Source organism: Diabrotica virgifera, chromosome 5, assembly GCF_917563875.1.
Source record: "Diabrotica virgifera virgifera chromosome 5, PGI_DIABVI_V3a".
Taxonomy (NCBI): Eukaryota; Metazoa; Arthropoda; class Insecta; order Coleoptera; family Chrysomelidae; genus Diabrotica; species Diabrotica virgifera.
Genome location: NC_065447.1, coordinates 76,804,161 through 76,827,648, shown reverse-complemented (window position 1 = coordinate 76,827,648; position 23,488 = coordinate 76,804,161).

Below are 23,488 nucleotides of genomic sequence, written 5' to 3'. Positions count from 1 at the left end.
GGGTTGGTGTTTGATGGCATTTGATAGATTTTTGAAAATTATTGAATACGTATTTTTCAGTTTTCGATCCGATGTTTATTTCGCAAAATATTCGACCGTTCCGCTAGTTTTAGGACACCCTATATATTATATATTCATAATTAATTATTAATATGTCGTGACTCGTGACTATTAACTTATCTAAATTTGAAAATTTTGGGGAATGCATATTACTGTAAATGGCATCAGAACTAAACGTAAAGTCAAGCAATGAGGCATGCAAGTCATAGGATAGGTTTAATTCCTTGTTTAGATAGGGCGGTTTGCCAACGTAAACGTCGCGATTAACCTGTTTAAACGCTGGTAAACCGCGTAAAACTCGCGGTTGCATATGTACGATTTTGAGCGGTTGCATTTGTTTCTATGTTAACTTGAACCACGGCGGTTGGGTTTTTCAGGTAAACCGCGACGTCGACGTTGGCAAACCGCCTGCATATAAACAAGCCCTAAGGTTCAGCGAATTGATGATTCGTTTTGTATTCCTTGATCAGCGTAAACACTTCTATCACAAACTTCAACTTTATTGGCCACTTTTTTCACAATACATATCTTCAACCACTATCCCGGGATTTTCTTGTCTTTCACATTTAAAAACATTTAAAATTATTTCTTTAACTTCAACGCTAAGAGGGCTTCTTTTACTGCGTTTTCGAGGAGGATTCCATGTATTTTCAACCAATTCATCAGCAGAATCAGTGGATGACATTTTTGGGTTCAATATCTGTTATCTGTTATTGAAATAATACGTGGTTACTACTGTTACGGTAATCACAATCACGTACAGATAGGGTCGTTATACAAATAAAAATATATACTTAAATAGTTTTAAATGGCACGACAAATAATTGCTAATTCAACATTAACAGCATAAATAAAATTTATTGTCGTTTAACCATCAAGACCACTAAAAATTTACTAACAAATCGATTCAAATTACAAAATTTTAACACCGAAATAATACCTACTTAAATCTTGTCCGAACCTGTATGAGCTGCCGACGACGTCTGCAGTAACGAAATAAAGATGGACATTTCGGTTAGTTTTTATATATTTTTGAAGAACTGTTACTTGCATGTAACCATAAAATATTCATTAATTTTATAAATCGGATCATTTTTTCACATCCTATGTGTTCAGTGATAACAATAATTTATTTACTATGCAATAAACATTAATAGTTGGGAAAAGAAAAAAATTAATAAAGTGTCATAATTATACTGTTACTTATCGGAACGAGTAGACTCATTTGGAACATCTTTAACAATTATCTGCTAAATTTATCGTTGTTTATATGCCCTGCATCGCTTATTGAATTATACTTGTAGCAACAATATTATTACAGCGATATTGATAAAGAATAAGGCTATAACATATTAAAAAAATTACTTAAATCGGATATCAGGTTTAGGAAATACAAGACATTAAAAATGACCCATTTTTTGGGGTGCCCGTTTTTTGTGCCGGTGAGTGTATATCTGTCATTTGGCAACCCCCTCCCTTCCACTACCCACCCCTTATTTTTAAATAGGGAATAGGGGTCGTGTGCTAGCTCATTTGAAATGTTATTCAATTCTCTATTCAGTAATATTAACAGTGACATAATCATTTACACAGGGTGTCCAAGAAAAATTATTTTGAATTAAATTAATTGACAAAAAAGAAGAATGTATGTAATTTATTTAACTCAGATTGACATTCTACTGTTGACAGAAAACAAAAAAATGTTTATTTGATAAATAAACATTGTTTGTTGCTTAAATTCAATATTCAACCTACCAAGAGGCAGATGGGTGGCTGCTTGAACAATGAAATTAAGCGAAAAGCAATGTCTATTTATTAAAAAACTTTTTTTCTGTTTTGTGACAGAGTAGAATGTATTTTGAATTAAATAAATTACATACATTCTTCTTTTTGCGTCAATTAATTTAATTAAAATATTTTTTTCTTGGACACCCTATATAAATAATTATGTTAATGTTGATATTACTGAATAGAGAATTGAATAACCTTTCAAATGAGCTAGCACACGACCCCCATTCCCTATTTAAAAATAAGGGGTGGGGGAAGTGGAAGGGAAGGGGTTGACAAATGACGGATGTATTTACCGTAAAAATGTGTCCCCCTTAGATCAAAAATTGACCTGTTTTTTTATTTCCTTAAAATCTAATAAAAATTGCCAAATATCGAGGTGGACTCTTTTGGCCCACTCTGTATATATTAAATATATGATGGCGCAGTTTTAAAACCTACAAAATAGAAGATGCCAAAAAGAAAGACTAAACCAGTACTTATTTTAATGAAGAAGAGAGTTCCAATAATCGGATTACAAATCTCAAAAATTTTTGTAAGTTCCCCACAAGATAGCATCAAATCTTTGCAAGATATGATGCAAATACTGCTTTCAAAAACTACCAATGACTCGACTGATAACCCCGCAGCAACATCTTCAATAGCAGAAGAGGCTGAGGGTTCAAAAACATTGACTAACAGTATAAACAACAACTTACATTTATCAAATGCAGTGGCTGGTCCTGAAAAATTGGTAGAAAGCTCGACTTACTTACAGTTCAAGGACTGGAGACGAAAATTTGAGAACTACATATCCTTTCAAACCGTAGAAGACTCTATGTAAGAATGTTAAGCTTTGTCCATAAAATTGTAAAATTTTCAGTGACAATAAAGCATACGTATAGTCGGTTTGCTAAACTCAGACACAACGGCGGGCTAGTGATTTTAGTAGGTATTTTTTTTTTGTTTTCTGCAAATTTTGCCAAAATTGGCAAAATTACTAACTATTTAGTAATTATTTTTTTTTGCCAATTTGACCAAATTGGCAAAATTACTTACTAAAATCACTAGCCAGTTGTGTCTGAGTTTAGCGAACCGACTATACCTACTCTTTCAATTATATTGTAATATATTTATATTTCTCAAAATTGGCGTTTTATTTTGAATAATAATAATAATTACTCAATACATCTAATAATACCAGACGTTTATCCGGTTTCAGTTACTCAAATTAATTTTAAACCTGCTTTATTCTTGAAAATCGGTATACTTTGCAATGCATTCAAATTCGTTTTTTTACGTTCTCTGTCTCTCTCTAGGACCACCTCTTTCTTGTATGTTGGCCGCAATTTTGCTTCACTGTTTGAATGTGACGGGGCCATAATAATATTTTTATTAATAAATGAATAACTTACCTCGGTACTGACAGCTCTTCATGATGTTTCCCATCTCAGCCACATCCCACATAACAATTTCATGTTCTTAGTAGATTCATAGAACATACTTTTCAGAAAAAGTATATACTGAGAATGTGCGTAATTACCATTGCGAATGTGCAGAGCAGATACTGAGTATATACTGCATTACAGTACTTAAACGTTCTATGTATATACTTAGAATGTACTACCGCACTTCTTTTCAGTATATACCAAGAATGTTCTTTTTAGAACATTCCAAGGACGTGCTATAAACCTTCTATGTGTATACTTAGAACATACTACCGCACATCCTTTTAGTTTATACCAAGAAGGTACTTTTTAGAATATTCCAAGGAAGTGCTATAAACCTTCTATTTATATACTAAGAACGTACTACCGCACATCTTTGTATGGGAAGAATATTATATTTTTAAGAATATTCTAAGAAAGTGCTATCAAGTGCTATATTGCTTAGAAGTATGTTTTCAGCATCACCTAATCTCATCTTAGGTTCTACTGGTTCTACCAAATATCTATTTACATATTTTAATTGCAAATGAGAATGTAGTTAGTACTTACATTCTACAATATTACTTAAAAAGTAAGTACATATTTATAAATTTTAGTTATTTATATAAATCATTATATAATATTTAGCTAAACTAAACTATGCATAATAAGTAACTAAAATTTATATAATACTTATATGTACTTACCTATTTAAGTAATATTGAGTTATCAAAATAGATTATATGTATTTTGAAGCACCGCAAACAAAATAAACAGATTATGTATGTTCTTTAGTCCTAGTCCTACTACTACATCATTCGCCTTCATCCTTAACACTGCATAGATCGAGATCCATAGATGATACAAATAATGAAATAATGCCTGTTTTCTTTTTCATATTTTACGGTTTTTTCCTATCCCTGATCCATTCAGGTAAGAATAGAAATGGTCAGAATATGATGGGGGAGGGGGGGGGTTATGAATGTATTGTGGAATAACAAAATCGGTGTTGCCAAACGGAGAGAAATTTCCCTTTTTGCGGGAATTTTCAACATAAAAGGTGATAAAGGGAAAAAGTTAACTCAAAAGGGAATTATTGTTCCAGTCCAAATTGTAAAATATTAAGAAAAATTCAAAATATTTGAAAATAATTCAACATATCTTCTCAGATTTTGTAAACAGGAGGGAAGTTTTTTTTTATAAAAGTGGGAATTTTTAAGGTAAGTTGACGGAAAAAGCTTACTCGACGGTTGGCAACGCCAAAGCCTTTGGTTGCTTTGGTTGTGCAGTTTGGCACGTTTTGGTTCTGCGAAATGGCCTATTGAATTGAATGTACCTAAATTCAAATTCCAAGGATGTAAAAATACTAATGATTCATGATAAACTTGAAATGGTAAAGTCATTTCAATTATGAAAACGAATTTTTAATAGTATCTATGTAAACGTTAATACAATTAATGTTTAAACTTTTTTACCCTACAACAATTTTGAAATGAAATTCGTCCAATACTACCTACATACATAAATTTTATTAATTATGTATTCTAAAAAATAACGAAGTTGATAATCTATAAGGCTAATATTATACTTCCTATACATACAAATTATTTTTAAGATATTTTAAAAGTATCTACTTATAAGTATGTGTTAAGAATGTACTTATAAGTATGTGTTAAGAATATTCGATAAAGGTATATTCTAAGAATAAACTTTTACGAATATTCCGAGATCCTACGTACACGAATATACTTAGTATATTCGGTACGAGAATATACTCTGAAGTATATGCAAAGAACATTAAATTTAGAATGTTTTTTAAGGTAGATGCTATGCTTGTACTACACATATACTAAAAAGAATATACTCCGACGAATGTTGGTAGTATATGCTTAGAACATGATGCGAACATCATTGTTATGTGGGATATTATGGGCAACGTTATGGGGTAAGTAAACACTCCTACTGCACTACAGTTAACACTTCACTACAAGAGAAAGATCTGAAATAAACAAAAAACGGTTTATTTGAACCATCAAAACATTTTTTTATGTGAGCTAACAGTAAAAAACAAAAAAGTTGTGTTAATTTTGAAGTTATTTGAAGTGACGCTAGCAGCGACAACTGTCAGTCCACTACGTAACTAAACAAACTGTCATGGTATACAGATATCTACCATGTCTCGGAATCGTAATTTACCAAATTTTGAATAATTCAAATAATAATTATTTGAAACAGACGATGGCACAAATGAAAATATCTTGCTGTACCTAATGGACTAGACAGATAATATTGATATTGGAAAGCAAATCGGTCAGTGCGAGCAAAATGAAAAGCACAAACAATGTGTAAAGTGAAAATCGAGTCTGTAGTTGAAGCAAACGCAGAAACAACCAAAATGAATAACTACGCCTGCTAAGAATCACAATTAATTAGAGGATAAAAAAGGAATATTGCTTAGAAACACCAACGATAGGTAGAATATAAAAATCCCGAATTGTACATATGCTATGTGGCTATACTTATGTAGTACTTAATACCTGTACGATTCCGTCTTCCGTGATTTTAAATCCACTTTTTTCAACGTAAAACACAATGACACGACTTACTACGTATTGATACCGAAGCAAAACACACACGAAAAGTGTTTTCGCGTAAAAAAATAAGCGATGTATGCAATTTATTAAAGTTTTTTTTGCAATTTTAACAAGAACCGACGCGACGCCGAACTCAAAATTTTCAAATCGAAGCCTTCTTGTTTGATCGTCCTGTGCAGTGGTACCAACATAAACTACAACTGGACGTGGACGTGGCTATGCAACCATTTATGATTGTAAAATTATTATTGTTCTGAGCCTCATGGAAATAAGCCTTAATTTTACGTTAAAATTAAGTTTATGTATTTAACGTTTAGATTTCCATTTCAGAAATCGAAAAAAATGTTAAATTATTATAAAATAAAAATATTTTTTTTAGTTTTATGTTACGAGATAATTAAATAAACAAAATACCTAAATAATAGTCATTAAACCATATAATATTTTAAGAATAGAATATCCTCATAGCCCTGTTGTTGAGCTATTTTTTTTTCGTTATTGTAGATAATTCTATATAAACTAATTCAAGAACCAAATAAATAACTACTCGATCAGTACATATTACCGTTAAAAGGTATTTGTTTTGATTTCTCCAGTGTTTGGTCCTAATAATGCAATATAAAATAAATAGTCTAGACTAGAGTCTTTGAATTTAAATATGAAGGTAGTCTAGGTACTTGCACATAGGTACCTACACAAACAAATAATATTATTTGTTTTTATCTATGTTCTTATTTGTAGTTTTTTTTTGTTCCATACTTGATTAGCTCATTTACTGTTCTTCATGTCTCACTGATTTATTGTTTTTAACCATTATCCGTTTATGTTAATGATTTAGCTTTTGTGGCTTTCTCGACTTCCCTTAGTATTACATCAATACATATCTTCTTCATCTTTGTTTTTCTGACTGCTCTTCTGCGTCTACGTGCGTGGAAAAATAGGGTCGGACTGGTACGATGAGGAATGTGCACAAGCAACGCAAAGAAAAAAAGCATATGCAAGGCTCCAAGCACAAAGAACGAGAGAACTAGAGGAAGAGTATAGGCAGCTGAGACGAGACAAAAAATGAATACTGAAAAGAAAGAAGAAGGAGAATATAGAAACCAATTGAAAGAACTAGAGAAGTATAAAACACAAATCGAAACTCGAAAATTTTACCATTAAACCAGACCAGAAAGGAATTCAAACCTAGACTATCAATAGTTAGAAATAGAACAGAGGAAATTACTGATGATCAGGACCAGATACTAGAAAGGTGGGTAGAAAATTTTGAGGGTAGATTAAATATACGGTGATATGAGCGCGCTAATGACCGGCAAAATAACGCAAAAGATGGAAAACATAATACTGTAACGAAAGAGAAATCTTGGCCGACCGCCGTATAACAGTAAACACCTCGAGAATGACGTAATCGAATGATCTAGGCCTCGGCGGAGAGCAAGGTTCATAAATAGACAGGTTGCATGGTAACTTTCCACCAATCAGCGTCGAGAATCTAATGGCGGGAGTGACGTCACCCAGAATGCTGCATTCAAATTCATTCACTTCACTCATTGAAATGAACTCGGAAAGTAGGAATGTATTGAAAAAGTGTATATTTAAAAAAAATACGTTTGGATTTTTAATGACTATTTATTTCATATATTCTTTAAAAAATGTGGTAGATACCTGTAGAGTTACAAAAATCATAGAATATAATTGCAATTAAATATATGCAGTAGAATAGCATTACTACTTAATTAAAGCAGAAGGAGATTATTTCTTGTGTATATATGGGACTAAATCATTCAAATATCCTAGGTATATTAATAATGGGTTAAATACAATTTACTTTTTTAAATGATTTTGAGTAGGTATATAATAATTTTGAATTGGGGATAATGCATGTAGTACATTATTATAAATTCCTCCTAACATGTAAACCATGGTGAAAAAGAGATTCAACTAAAGATTTATGTATCAAAATTAGAAGATTTTCCCTTAAGTTTAACATAAGAGCATCTGATTACGTTAGGTACTGGATTATAATATCTAAAACTATTAAAACATTGTGATTCCATTCAATAGGTACCTGTGAAGTTTTACATTAACAGTAAATTATAAAAAAATACAATTTCAGTGCAATAAAGGGAATTTTCCCCATTTTATATATTCATTTAGTTTATAATTGTTTATTCAAACTATCTTCAGATGGCTGCAATATTGGTTATAATTTTATATGAAACAGTTACATATAATAGATCTAGACTTAATTAGATATATTGTTCAATAAGTCTAAGTAGTCTAAGCTGAATAGAGACATTACAGAACTGTAATGTCTCTATACAAGAATGTCCTTTACTATACTATACAGCAGAAAGAAAACCCAGTAAGTAAGTAGTTAATACAAACACATTAAAATGTATCTTAACACTTGTAAAAGAGTTTTGGGTTTAAGTTATTATACTAAAAACACTTTTTATAATAGCGCTTAGGTATAGGGAATATTAGGCCTTAATATTATTAACTTATTACTAGGGCGCTTTACAGCTTGCAATTCTACCTGCAAGACGCAAGAAAGTTGCCTAAAGGCATGCGCAGTATGTCGTCAGTTGATTATTGCATGCAACTTCTTGCAATTGCGCGATAATCGGTTTGGTGCCATTTTTTCTGCAAGTTTTCATGCAAGTCTAGGGGAATTTGATTTTTCCACAATATCAAATGTCATTGACGACACGAATTCACGAATACATGCCGATCAGCTGTTTTCTGTTTGTGAAATATATCAAGGATGGAAATGAATGAATAATGAAATGGCACTTTCTGAGATTCCATAATTATTGTAAATTGTATATTAAGCTACGGAAGCCCTCTCTCCTCTAGCTAAGTACCTTAGGATAATAATTAATTTGTGTCTCGCAGAAATAGTATTTCGAAATATAGATTTCTTTGTAATTGTTCAATTTTTCCCAAGAGTTTATTAAAATGTACATACATTCCTAGAAAATTAGAGTCATTTGCATCATCTACTTGGATAAATTCTTCTGTTGGAGATACATTATTACCCCTCTTCTTGTTCAACTAAGATCTTACTCACCATCTCCGATCTCGGCGTTCTAAATTCTAGGCTGCAGCAATAATAATACTTAAAGTTGCTGCTATCGCCTTTTTCCTTTTATATTTGGTTATTTCTGATATTCTTGGCATTTCGAAATTTACCAAGTTAAATAAACAGCAATAAAGTAATTAAAAAAAAACAAAAGTTTATAAGTTAGGTTAAGGGTAAAACTTTCAAATTGCATGCAAGCCGGGTTGCAAGCTGTAAAAGACCATGCAATAGACTTGCATGAAAGTCTTGCATACAAGAAATTGCAGCAAGTTTTATTGCAAGCTGTAAAGCGGTGATATCTATAGATACATTATATCTCAAGATATAAACACAAATTAAAATACTAACGATATTTAATAACAAAATATAGCCTCCAAACCACGTATCCTATAATGTTTACAAACAATTCGAAAAATTGATCGTCTGGGTGACCTCACGATGACAATATTTCATTTGTCAATGTCAAAGTTACCATACAACCTATGGTATAGGGACCTTGGGCGGAGATGAGGAGAGACTTCTCGAACGTACGTCCCGTAGGCGGAACAAGCTGATAGCTAGAGATGGGCGTCGATTGTTCCAGAATAACAACTGGGTATAAATACGGGCATATTTGTAAATAGAGTTTAGTCTTAAGCTAAAGTTTGTAAAGTAAACTTGTATAAATAAATAATAAAGTCGTAAATTAATACCCGAACGCTCGTTTTGTTACAGTTGGTGTCAGGTGTGGGGTAAACTTAGTGCGATATAAATAAGTGAATTACAGAGAGACTTTAAAAGACTTTTGAACTTTATTCGTCGGGAATAACCGGAGTGCGTTAATTGTTCGGTATTCGGAAAGACTTTTGGACTTTATTCGTCGGGAATAATTAAAGTGCGTTGATTGTTCGGTATTCGGAAAGACTTTTAAAAGACATTTTGGAAAGTACGTGTGTGCCGACCAAAGATGTTGCTACAAGAACTTACAGTAAAACAGCTCCGTGAACAGCTAGAGGAACGGGATGTGGACAGCAGTGGGCTCAAGATAGTCCTACAAGCACGACTCGAGGAAGTCCTAACGAAGAACGGAGATGATCCAGAGACGTTCCACTTCCAGTCAGCTGAACAAGCAATCTTATCGAAATTAAAAACTGTTTCTGAAACGATCGATGAAACTAGTAGAAAAAGCGACGAGAAATTCGAAAGCGTTGCTAAAAAATTTGACGAGACTTCTCAAGTGATTAAAGAGGTCTGTAGACAGAACAACGAAAAACTTGAAGAAGTGTGTAGACAGAACGACGAGAAATTTGAAGAAGTTTCTAGAACATTCGATAAGATGCAGAAAAGTGTAGAGACCGTAGAAGAAAAGATCAAACAACTAGAGAGCATGATAACTGATACAAAAGTACAACCGTCAGTTAATGCAGTAGCTTTAGATCCTATAGTGAAAGATGTACTACCGAGGGACGAAACGTCGCATAATATGAGATTCAAATTACCACCATTCGATGGAAAGTCCTCTTGGTCCATATACCTTAGACAATTCGAAGCTATCGCGACCGCAAATCATTGGACCGAACAAGAAAATGCTGTTTCCTTGACTGCTGCTTTGCGAGGTGATGCTGCAGATATATTAAGATCAATTCCTAAGGGTCAAGAAAAATGTTACCAGACCTTGTTCACTCGTCTAGAAAAACGCTATGGAGATGCCCATCTACAACAAGTATACAAAGCACAACTGCGAAGTAGAAGTCAACGGGCAAGTGAAAATCTGCAAGAATTTGAAGCAGATGTGGCTCGTGTGGTGCGGTTAGCTTATCCGGAGGTGCCAGACAGCGTTTTAAAACAAATTGCGGTAGATACCTTTGTCAATGGGCTGAAAGATAGTGAACTACAGAAAGCTTTACGACTAGCAAGGCCGAAACTTTTAGATGAAGCACTTGCTATTGCATTGGAACACGAAACGGCTAGTCAAACTTCACGGAGCCATAGAGTAAGAACCATTGAAGAAAGTGACGAACACAACGATGAACGTCTGGTGGAAATGATAAGGAGAGTATTTCGTAAAGAGATGCCAAAGAGACGCGAGCCTAGATGTTGGAATTGCGGCGACGTAGGCCACATTCGTCGCAATTGTAAGAAGATCGTCCAGCAGTCGGAAAACTAGGGCGGGTCGACACCAAGGGGCAACTGCCGACCTCGAGAACTAAAGCCCCCATAGTAACTGTCAACCTTACGTCCTCCGGTGCAATCCACAACTTATACATCGAAGGTCGTATCAATAATAGATGTAGATTGTTTTTGGTCGATACAGGTGCAACGAGAACTATCGCACGTCCAGACGTAGTACGAGGTCACCATAAGTTATCACCTGCAACAGTAAAGCTTAGAACAGCGACTGGTGAGCTAATTAACACATATGGCGAGGCTAATATGTCAATATCCATTGGCCAGACCACAGTTGAACATCAAGTATTAATTGCCGAGATCTCCGACGAGTTTATATTGGGGATGGACGTACTAAGAAAAGTGGGGGCAATATTGGATGTTCAAAATGGAGTTCTTAGGATCAATGGTGAAGAGTTGCCCTTTCACGACGACAAAGAAGATGCCATCCGCTGACTAACTACATGCGACGTAACCATACACGGTAATAGTGAGAAAATTCTGATGACCATGCTTGATGGACACTGCCGAGAGGGAAGTTTAAGGATGGTCGAAGATGTGGATAATGTCGAGTTCCTAACGGCGAAAACTTTGGTAAAAGTTCGAGATGTCATCCCTGTAAGAGTTATGAATTTAAGGGAAACTGCTATCAAGTTAAGTAGAGGAGCTTTGATCGGACAGTGTGTCCCCGTGGCTTCAATTTGCTCTATGAATACCAATGAGAAATCATCGAAGTCAAAGTATCCAAAAAACCTTGTCGAGATGATCATTGAAAGATGCCAAGATCTTGATCATAAACGAACGGAAAAAGTGAGGTCTATGCTGATAGAGTATCAAGATGTTTTTGCTATTGATAAGAAGAATAAAGGCAAAACAAGCATAGTAACGCATAAAATAAATACCGGAGACGCTCAGCCAATCAGACAACGGCCTAGAAGGCTTCCATTTGCGAAAAGAGATGAAGCCGAAGAGATTATCAAGGATATGGACAAACAAGGGGTAATTGAACCATCGGACAGTCCATGGACATCACCAGTAGTTCTGGTAAAGAAAAAAGATGGTTCGACGCGTTTCTGTATCGACTACCGCCAGCTCAATGCGGTAACAAAAAAAGATAGTTATTCTTTGTCCCGAATAGACGATACATTGGATACTCTCTCTGGTTCTCGATGGTTTTCCACACTCGATTTAAAAAGTGGATATTGGCAAGTAGACATGGAGCCAGCCGATCGGGAGAAAACCGCATTTTCGATCAGGGCTTTGGCAGTTTACGGCTATGCCGTTTGGTTTATGTAAGGCCCCTGCCACATTTGAAAGATTAATGGAGGCAGTTTTAAGAGGTCTAACATGAAAAACATGCCTGGTTTACTTGGATGATGTAATTGTGGCTGGAAAGTCATTTGATGAACACGCCAAGAATTTAATAGAAGTCTTTCAACGATTGAGGGCAGCGAACTTGAAGTTAAGTCCGAAGAAATGTCACATGTTTCGACGAGAAGTTAAGTACTTGGGACATATTGTATCGAGTAACGGTGTAACAGCTGATCCTGAAAATATTGAAGCAATTAAAGATTGGCCAGTACCAAAAGATAAACATGAAATTAGAAGTTTCCTTGGCCTATGTACATATTACCGACGATTTGTCAAAGGATTTGCCAATATCTCCAAGCCCCTAACAAAGTTGACGGAGGAGGGCAAAGAATATATATGGAGTGAAGAGTGCCAAAAAGCTTCCGAACAACTACAAATAGCTCTGATCAGTGCACGGATATTAAGCTACCCGGTACAGGCAGGAAAATTTGTTTTGGATACCGATGCTAGCAACAGTGCCATAGGAGCTGTTCTCTCCCAAATCCAGGATGGACAGGAAAAAGTCATCGCTTATTTCAGCAAAGTCCTGTCGAAACCAGAAAGAAACTATTGCGTTACCAGACGAGAACTGCTGGGTGTAGTGAAGGCTTGCGAACATTTCCATAAATACTTGTATGGCAGAAAGTTCCTTCTTCGAACAGATCACGCTGCTCTAAAATGGCTCATACAATTCCGTAATCCAGAGGGCCAGATGGCAAGATGGTTAGAACGATTACAAGAATATGACTACGAGATAGAACATAGGGCCGGAAGAGTTCATTCAAATGCTGATGCCCTTTCGATACGACCATGTAGTGCAAATTGTAATCACTGTGCCAAATTAGAGGAACGATTTTGCCCCGTGAGACGAACCACCGTAGTTAATGAACAATGGCAGCCCCAACAGTTACAACACGCCCAACAAGATGATCCATGTATAAAAAGAGTATTGGATGGACGCGTCGAGATGAGAGACCTAGTTGGCAAAACATTAGTGCATGTGGTCCGGAAGTCAAGGCCTACTGGAGCCAATGGAATTGCCTGATACTAAAAGATGATCTTTTGTACAGAACCTTTGAGAACGATGATGGTACAGAATCTAAGCTTCAGTTGATTGTACCTAAAAGTAAAGTGTCAGAAGTATTGCGTCAGTTGCATGACGGTACATCAGGTGGACACTTTGGTATTACGAAGACTCTGCAAAAGGTTCGAGAACGGTTCTATTGGGTGAACTGTAACGATGATGTAAGAAGATGGTGCTAGAAATGTGAACTGTGTGCATCCGGTAATGGTCCAGTTGGTAAAAAGAGAGCACCCATGAGACAGTATAATGTTGGCAGTCCTATGGAAAGAGTTGCAATCGACATTGCAGGTCCATTTCCAGAAACTGATGCTGGAAATAAATACATCCTGGTAGCCATGGATTATTTTACGAAATGGACCGAGGCCTATGCATTACCAAATCAAGAAGCTGCTACCGTTGCAGAAGTACTTGTTAAAGAATTCTTCAGCCGATTTGGTGTTCCCTTGGAGATCCACTCCGACCAAGGGCGAAACTTTGAGTCAGCTCTTTTCCAAAACGTTTGTAAATTGATTGGTGTCAATAAGACCAGAACAACACCCCTGCATCCTCAATCAGATGGGATGTTCGAGAGGATGAACCGAACGATGGGTAAACACTTGTCCAAAGTTGTATCTGAAAATCAGCGAGATTGGGACCAACACATTCATTTATTCCTGATGGCCTACCGCTCGGCCGTAAATGAAACTACAGGTCAAACACCAACCTGCCTGATGTTGGGTCGTGAAGTTCGTTTGCCCTGTGGCCTAGAGTTTGGCTGCAGACCTTCCGAGGAACATGTTGCAGGCGAAGAATACGTCGACCGCCTGAAGTTACGAATGAACAACATTCATGAATTTGCCCGACAACACATCCAGATAGCCAGTGACAGAGTGAAAGATCAATATGATTCGATGCAAGAATGAAAGCTTCGAAGTAGGTGATCTTGTCTGGCTTTATAATCCACAACGTCGTCGCGGCTTGTGTCCTAAACTGCAAAGACAATGGGAAGGTCCGTATGAAGTTAAGAAGAAAATAAATGACGTAATATACAGAATTAAGAAGTTGCCAAACGGTAAACCACAAGTTATTCACATAAATCGTCTTGCACCATATGCTGGCTCAAATGAAACAGAAGAAGCCCGAGTCCTCCAACAGGAGATGAAAGATGCACCACAGCCAAGTTTTAAGGAATTTATGTCAAATTACGCAGAAAGAAAGAGTGCTAGATTCGGCGTGACCACAGAAGTTCAGCAAGATCTGTTTGGTGTTCCAGAAAACGTTTCTCTAGCCCACTGTGTTGCGCAAGACCTCGAGATGACTAAAGGAATCTTGTCCGTATTCAATAGAAATTTCGGCCGCCTGGACGAGTTAAGACATCAGCACCCTAAAATTGGAAGAGTACTGCGATTGGAAGATGGTCCTCGATCTTTGCTGTATATGGTGACCAGGAAGTCTTATACGGACACGCCAAGCTACGAGAACATATGGCGTACTCTAACTAATTTGAAGAAAATCGTGTGTAATTATGACATCAAAGATTTGGCTTTACCAAAAATAGGCCATGCAGTAGAAAATCTGGATTGGAAGATTGTGAGAAGCATGCTTGAAGTGATCTTCAGAGAAACTGGCATACGAATTACTGTGTGTTGCATGAACCCGAAGATGTCATACCCTTCAAAGACAGTAGACTGCTACTTCTTTTCTAGGGGTGTATGCAGAGCTGGAGAATCCTGTAGATTTCGCCATCCTGGGCCTTCATCTAGAGTTGCTGATCGGGACGCTCAGATCTTAAGAGGGGAGCACTGTAACGAAAGGTAAATCTTGGCCGACCGCCGTATAACAGTAAACACCTCGAGAATGACGTAATCGAATGATCTAGGCCTCGGCGGAGAGGAGGAGAGACTTCTCGAACGTACGTCCCGTAGGCGGAACAAGCTGATAGCTAGAGATGGGCGTCGATTGTTCCAGAATAACAACTGGGTATAAATACGGGCATATTTGTAAATAGAGTTTAGTCTTAAGCTTAAGTTTTGTAAAGTAAACTTGTATAAATAAATAATAAAGTCGTAAATAAATACCCGAACGCTCGTTTTGTTACAATACATTGCGAAACAAAAAGAGATGAAACTAGTGGAGGTGGAAATTATCGCTATAAACGTAATAATTAACATTACATTACATAGTTTGCCACCTTTAGACGTCTGTGGTAGGAGTATTTTATTTATAAATTTCTACCGTCACAGTGACAGTTGTCATACTCCTCTGATACGTCTAAAGGTCGGAAACTATGTAATGTAATGTTAATTTATACGTTTATAACGATAATTTCCACCACCACTAGTTTCATCTCTTTTTGTTTGGCAATGTGATATGTTTTCCATCTTTTGTGTTATTTTTCCGGTTATTAGCGCGCTCATCACTGTATAAAGTAAGATGAGGTTGCAGGAAGCAGAAATTCAGCTAGAAGGCATGGACGACGAAAGAGAGAAAGATAACTTCCCAACAGAGAAAGAAGTCATCAATGAAATACAAACATTAAAAGAAAACAAAGCTCCTGAAGCAGAGGTGGCATTCCTTCTAAACTTTTAAAATATGTCGCAAAAAATCTTGTAGTGTGTATATGTAAGTAGACTAGTAAAACTGATTTGGAATCAGATAAAACTACCTGGGACGGGGCAGATAAAAAACTGGGACGTAGGCATTATTGTACCTAATCACAGGAAGAGAGACCGAAGAGTTTGTGAGAACTACAGAGGCATTACCTTCCTAAACGTGATCTACTAAATGTTGGTCTACATTCTTTACGGTCGACTATCGGGATATTGTGAAAGCATAATAAGCAAATACCAGTGTGGTTTCCAGAAATGACCAGAATGGAAATAAATATACTGGGCGTAAGTGACGTACAATGGCCAGACACCGGTAAGCTTACAACCAAAAATGGCATGATGTATTATGCTGGGAACAACGATCCGGCCCATCGCTATGGAGTCGCAATCTTGTTAGATAGAGAAACTAATAAATCAGTGATCAGCTTCACTCCTTATTCAGATCGAATGATAATGGTTCAGTTGAAGACGACCATACAACAAATTAACTTAATTCAAGTATACGCACCAACAGCTAATAAGGATGAAGAGGAGATAGAACATTTTTACATGGAGTTAGACACAATTTTAAGATCCATTAGAAAAGACGACATTAAGATAGTAATGGGGGACTTTAATGCTAAAATCGGGAGAGGAAAAGTTGACGAATATGTTGGGGAATTTGGACTACGTGTCAGAAACGAAAGAGGGGATAGACTCGTGGATTTTTGTCAAAATGAACATTTTGCAGTAATGAACACAATGTTCCAGCTACCCGACAGAAGATTGTACACTTGGAGATCTTCTACAGACAACAAAGACCGCATCGTCAGAAACCAAATAGACTATATACTGGTCAAAAATAGATACAAATATTCAATTAAAGCAGTAATAAAGGCGTACCCCGGAGCAGATGTCAACTCAGATCATAACTCGCAGATAGCAGTAATGCACTTGAAACTCAAAAAGATAGTAAGACGTAAAAATAAACCATCACTTGACTATACGAAATTAAGAAAAACAGAAATACATCAAAAAATGATCCAACAAGTCAACTCAAATCTAACACAAGTAGAAGAAGAAATTTTAACATCAGAAGATGTCAATGAAAAATTTAATAAAATACAGAAGGCATTGCTAAAGGCTGGGAAAAAAAATTTAAAGCCTGCAAAGACAAATAAAAAGCAGAAGTAGATGACTTCGGAAATTCTAGCATTAATGGAAGAGAGGAGAAAAGCCAAAGGGAGAAATGAGCCAAAATACAAAGAACTACAAAATCAAATTAAAGTAGAGATAAAAAGGGCCAAGGAAACGTGATTAACAGAACAATGCAAAGAAATAGAAGAGTATGACAGAAAATACGACAGCTTTAATATGCATAAAAAAATAAAAGAACTAACAAGTACCAAAAAGCGAGCACACTATGGGATACTTAAATATGATGACGGTAAACTCATCGCAGACATCAAAGATAAATTAAGGTTTTGGCAGGAATACATAATGAAACTATTCGACGATGATAGAATGATACAAGAAGAACCACAGGAACAAACAGGACCGAAAATAATAATGTGCGAATTAGAACAGGCAATTAGAAATGCAAAGACCGCAAAAGCAGTAGGCCCAGATCAGATACCCACTGACCTAATTAAATGCATTGACGAAGAAACACTGCATATACTTTTAGATCTGTTCAACAAGGTATATACGACAGGAGTAATACCTCAGGATTGGTTGCTGTCCACATTAGTAACACTACCAAAGTCAATACATGCGACAGAATGCTGCCAGTACAGAACAATTTATTTAATAAGCCACACACTTAAGATATTCCTCATAATAAAACATGGAAGACTATACAAAAAAATAGAGGAAGATATAGATGTCACCCAGTTTGGTTTCAGAGGAGGACTAGGAACGAGAGAGGCTCTGTTCGCTTTTAACGTTCTCCCGCAAAGACGACTAGATATGAACCAAGATCTCTATGTCTGCTTTATATATTATCAAAAGGCTTTTGATAGAGTAAACTCATAAAACTTCTAAAAGAGAAGAATGTGAACAGTCGAGATATACGGGTTATTGTCAATCTGTACTGGAATCAAAAAGCAACGGTTAAAATCGAAAATGTCGAAACAGAAGCCATAAAAATCAAGAGAGGTGTTAGACAGGGTTGCGTGTTGTCTCCATTGTTATTCAATCTGTACAGCGAAGCTATTTTTAAGAAAGCAATATCAGAGGAAGAACAGGGTATATCAATAAACGGAAAAATCTTGAACAACATTAGATTCGCAGACGACACCGCTATTTTTGCAGACAGTCTAGATGCACTGCAACTATTAGTAAATAGATTACATTAAGTCAGTATGGACTAGGGACTACAAATGAACGTTAAGAAAACCATAAGTTCATGATTATTTCTAAGCAACATACAGTAGAAAGGTTGGATATCGAGGGAAAACAAGTAGAAAGAGTGAATAACTACAAATATCTGGGAACCTGGGTAAATGAAAACAATGACCAGGGTAGAGAAATCAGGACACGCATTGAAATTGCAAGACAAGCATTTATAAAAATGAAAAAGATGTTTGTTAATCGAGACCTTCCTCTGGAGCTGAGGATAAGAGCCTTAAGATGCTACGTGTTCTCGACTTTGTTGTATAGAGTGGAAAGCTAGACACTAAAAGTAGAAACTGTAAAGAAGTTGGAAGCCTTTGAGATGTGGTGCTATAGAAGGATTTTGAAAATACCATGGATCCAACGAGTTACAAATGCAGAAGTGTTAAGAAGGCTGCAAAAGGATTGCGAGGTGATAAAGAACATCAAAACAAAAAAGCTAGAATATTTAGGCCACATTACCAGAGGTGCGAGATATGAGATATTAAGGCTCATAATGCAAGGTAAAATAAAGGGTAAAATATCTATAGTTAGAAGAAGAATTTCCTGGCTGAGAAACTTAAGAGATTGGTATAGCTGCAGCTCAGTAGATCTTTTCAGAGCAGCCGCCAATAAGGTACGGGTAGCTGTGATGATATAGCCAACCTCCGATAGGAGAAGGAACTACAAGAAGAAGTGTGGTTTCGCAAAGAAAGTCAACTATCCATAAAACATTCCTTCTACGGCAAGCTTTGGAAAAATATATGAGTATGGAATAATAGATACTCACCATTTATTTGTTAATTTTAGATGTGCCTATGATAGTGTGGACAGAAAGGCACTATACAAAACCATGGTATAATTTAATATCCCAATACACTTATTGAAATTGGTGAAAGAAACCCTCTCAACAGTCCAGTGTAAGGTTACGAGTGTAGAACGGAGTATCAAGAATTTTCCAGACACAAACAAGACTCTGACAGGGAGATAGTCTATCATGCCTTCTATTCAAAATTGCCCTAGCGAACGCTATTAAGCGAATCTGGAATAAGAAGAGGAACTACATATTATTAACAGGAGTGTACAAATACTAGCGTATGAGCAAGAAGAATAAGGTCCAATCGTTCATGGCATTAGAAGCAGCAGCAAAAAGAATGGGGCCACACATTAATATTAACAAAACTAAGTATATGAAGGTGTCAAACAATAAGTAAGTATATAGGTAAGTAGCAAAACCCGAAGATCTAACGGTTGGAACACATAGGTACTTTCGAAGGAGTAACAGAGTTTATATATTATACATAGGTATATCTAGACTCACAATTCAACCAAAGTAATACAGTACCTAACTGCAGAAATTAACAGACGTATATACTCGAATCTAGAAAATAGGGCTAACTATGTACTATGGATTAACGAAAACTTTTAACATCAAACAATCACAAAAAGAAAAAAAAAATTGATATACAGAACTCTAATCAAGCCCATACTCACTTACGCGTCAGGTATGTGGACGATGAAAAAAGTGATGGAGAACGTTTAGGCTGTTTTGAACGTAAAATACTTATTATCAAGTCAGGCAGGAAAACGGATTATGGCGTAGACGCTATAATTTTGAGCTTTACCGCCTTGTAGTGAGTCTAGTAGGTATTGGTAGGTCCATCAAAATAAACAGGCTGTGGTGGCTAGGTCACTTAGAGAGAATAAACGAGATGGAGCCGTCGAAACACATTTATAACCAAAGACTGGATAGAGTGAGGGAAAGAGGCATGCCCAGGGCCCAGAGCACGATATAGGGCCAGGTGGAGACGACTTATGAGTGCGAAGAGTACAAAATTGAAAAACCAAAGCGAAGGATAAAAAGGAATGGAAGCTGATTCTAGAACTGGCCAAGACCCACCATAGGTTGTAGAGCCAATGGTGATGATTTAGTTTTTTTAATGTTGAGTTTTAATCCATACCTACTGATCACAGGTCTGGCATATATTGCGTTCATTATGTTTAAAATGTTCTCACTGCAGTTAGCCTACATTATGGTATGGTTGGCATATCTACTTAATCTTGTAATTCCTTTCATTCCATTAAGGCTTCTGTAAATATTTCCTCTGAATACAAGTTGAAGAATAGCTGTGAGATCTTGTCAAAAGCAGTGACGGCTCGTGGCCTTAGAGACAGGGTCGGCAAGGTCTTTGTGTCTCCTCATATAGGCATACCATCTAATTAAAAGGCTATCTAAAAGGCTAATTAACTATCATAGGAGATTTTTTTGTTTGCGGTTTACTTGACATTCTCTTTTTCATGGTGTTTCGACAATAAGTTTTGATTCTTTTGAGACAAGAGAAATCCCGTTCATTTAAAGCAGAAGTTGGTGGTAATAAGAGAATTGGTGATCAGTTTGTTGTAATGAATTGCAGTACTTACTATATAAAATTACAGATATTTTGTAACTTATCTAACTTTCTGAAAATATTTGGATCAGTGTAATTTTTAAGTAATTTGTAATAATAAATATCTTGAAAATTCTTTGACGAAGCTAACTTTTAAATTTTGAATCGTCAAAGAGGTCAAAAATTTGCAAATCTTCAAAATTCGAAAAACGAGTATCTATTTGCATAATACATAGTAGGTATCCAAAATTTCAAAATATACTCGTTTTTCGAGATATACAGTGAGCACGTAAAGGTTGGAATAAATTCATTTTCTCGAGAATGGACGATTTTGGAAAAAAACCCAAAACAGGTCAATTTTTATATTTAAATTGCGACTTTTTGGCATATGTATCATACTAGTGACGTCACCAATCTGGGCGTGATGACGTCATCTTAAATTTTTTTTAATGAGAATAGGGGTCGTGTGATAGCTCATTTGAAAGGTAATTTAATTCTCTATTCACTAATGTAAACATTAACACATTTATTTATACATAGTGTCCAAAAAAAATTTTTTGAATTAAATTTATTGACATAAAAAGAAGAATGTGTGTAATTTATTTAACTCACAATACATTCTACTGCTATCAGAAAACATGAAATAATGTTTATTTGGCAAATAAATATTGTTTTTTGCTTAAATTCAATATCAAAGCCGCCACCCACCTTCCTCTGGACAGTTTGAACATTTAGTTTAAGCGAAAAGGAATGAATATTTTTCAAATAAACATTTTTTTCTGTTTTCTGAGAGCAGTAAAATGTATTTTGGATTAAATAAATTACATGCATTCTTCTTTTTATGTCAATAAATTAAATTATTAAAATGTTTTCTTGGTCACCCTGTATAAATAATTATGTAAATGTTTATATTACTGAATAGAGAATTAAATTACCTTTCAAATGAGGTACCACACGACCCCTATTTCCATTTAAAAAATCATCGATGACGTCATCACGCCCAGATGGATGAAGTCACTAGTATGATATGTATGCCAAAAAGTCTTAATTTAAAAATAAAAATTGACCTGTTTCGGGATTTTTTTCCAAAATTGTTCATTCTCGAGAAAATGAATTTATTCCAACCTTTACGTGCTCACTGTATATCATGCCTGTGTCTTTTTTGGGGTGGTTCGGAAATATCAAGCGAACCCAAAACGTCACTGCGTATATATTCAAAACTACTATCATTAAGAAAATCTTTGATATTTTGCACCAGTTTTCTTATTACATCTTTGAAATAAATAATGTTAGTTGACTTATCTTGAACAACAATGAATATCAAATCGGTTTGGGCAAACACTTTCTTAAAAATATTTAAAAGAATATTAAACGAGTAATCATTTAAGAAAGTTTTCAAATCGATTGCTTTACGGATCAAGATATCACATCACAACTTTCAAAATCGTCGCCTTCGATAATAAATTTAAAAAACTTCCAAAGGCTGTTCACGAAAATCTGCTACAGTGGAAACTAACCGAGGTTTAAAATTTCATCGCGTCTGACAAACTGTTTGCATTTTTTTCGAAACAAATTGTTCTAAAACAGTAGTCTGTTTGGGCGAGCTAAACTGACAAGAAAAGACGATATTCTTAAATTTTTTTACACGTATTCTGCAAAACTAAATTCATTATATTCCCATGACAGTGAGCAAATAAAGCTTGTGGTGCAATAGTTTTATCTTTTGCCTGGGGACCGTTCAATTCACCAGACATCACAGCAGCGCCGTCATAAGTTTACCCCAGGTTGCCCTACCAATTTATTTTTGATATCAAAAAATTTTAATCTGTTCTTTAAAACACCAAAAACATATTCTGCCTTATAGCTTTTACTCACGTCTGTAAAATCTAAAACCTCCCATAAATATTACCACGTAACGCGTATCGGACAACAAATTGATAATTATTGTAAATGACATGATAATCGGAAGTTTCATCTACTTCTAGCGAAAACAAATGGTTTTCTGAATCTCAGATCCAATAACGTTATTCAAAATGTAACTAATTAATTATATTAGTTCATTCTGTACTGTTTTAGACATGCCGCTAAATATCTTAGAATCAGAAAGTAAATTAGAAAATCCAAATCGTATTTCTTAAACAATTTTATTAGTTATCTATAATTATATGATATAACGATTATACGATATTATATATCTATAAATAAATGATAACTCCTGACAACTTAAAAAAATTACAATTACAATTACAATTGATATCAATTAGACGACGTAAAACGGCGTGATTATTTTTTACAATTTCTGCCGATGCTTTCAAATGAAACCGGCAGATTTAAATGTGCCGTACCTGCCGCTTAATGCCTACGGAGAAATGTATGTTTGGTTGCTCATCGACTTGTATTTTTCGTTGAGTTTTACGTGTAAAGCGTCAAGCTACGGATGAGCTGCGGTCGGCTAGCCGAACAGTCAGATGAATGGCTCGGATCATTCATTTTTTGAAAAGTCTATTATGCGCAGGTATCACTTAACGCTCGGATTAGTCGAATTATTTTAAAAACCATGAATAAAATTTAGTCTGTATTATCTGACAGTTTTTTTTATTTCACAGATACAAAAAATGACATAAACTCTAATTAAATTGAATATTA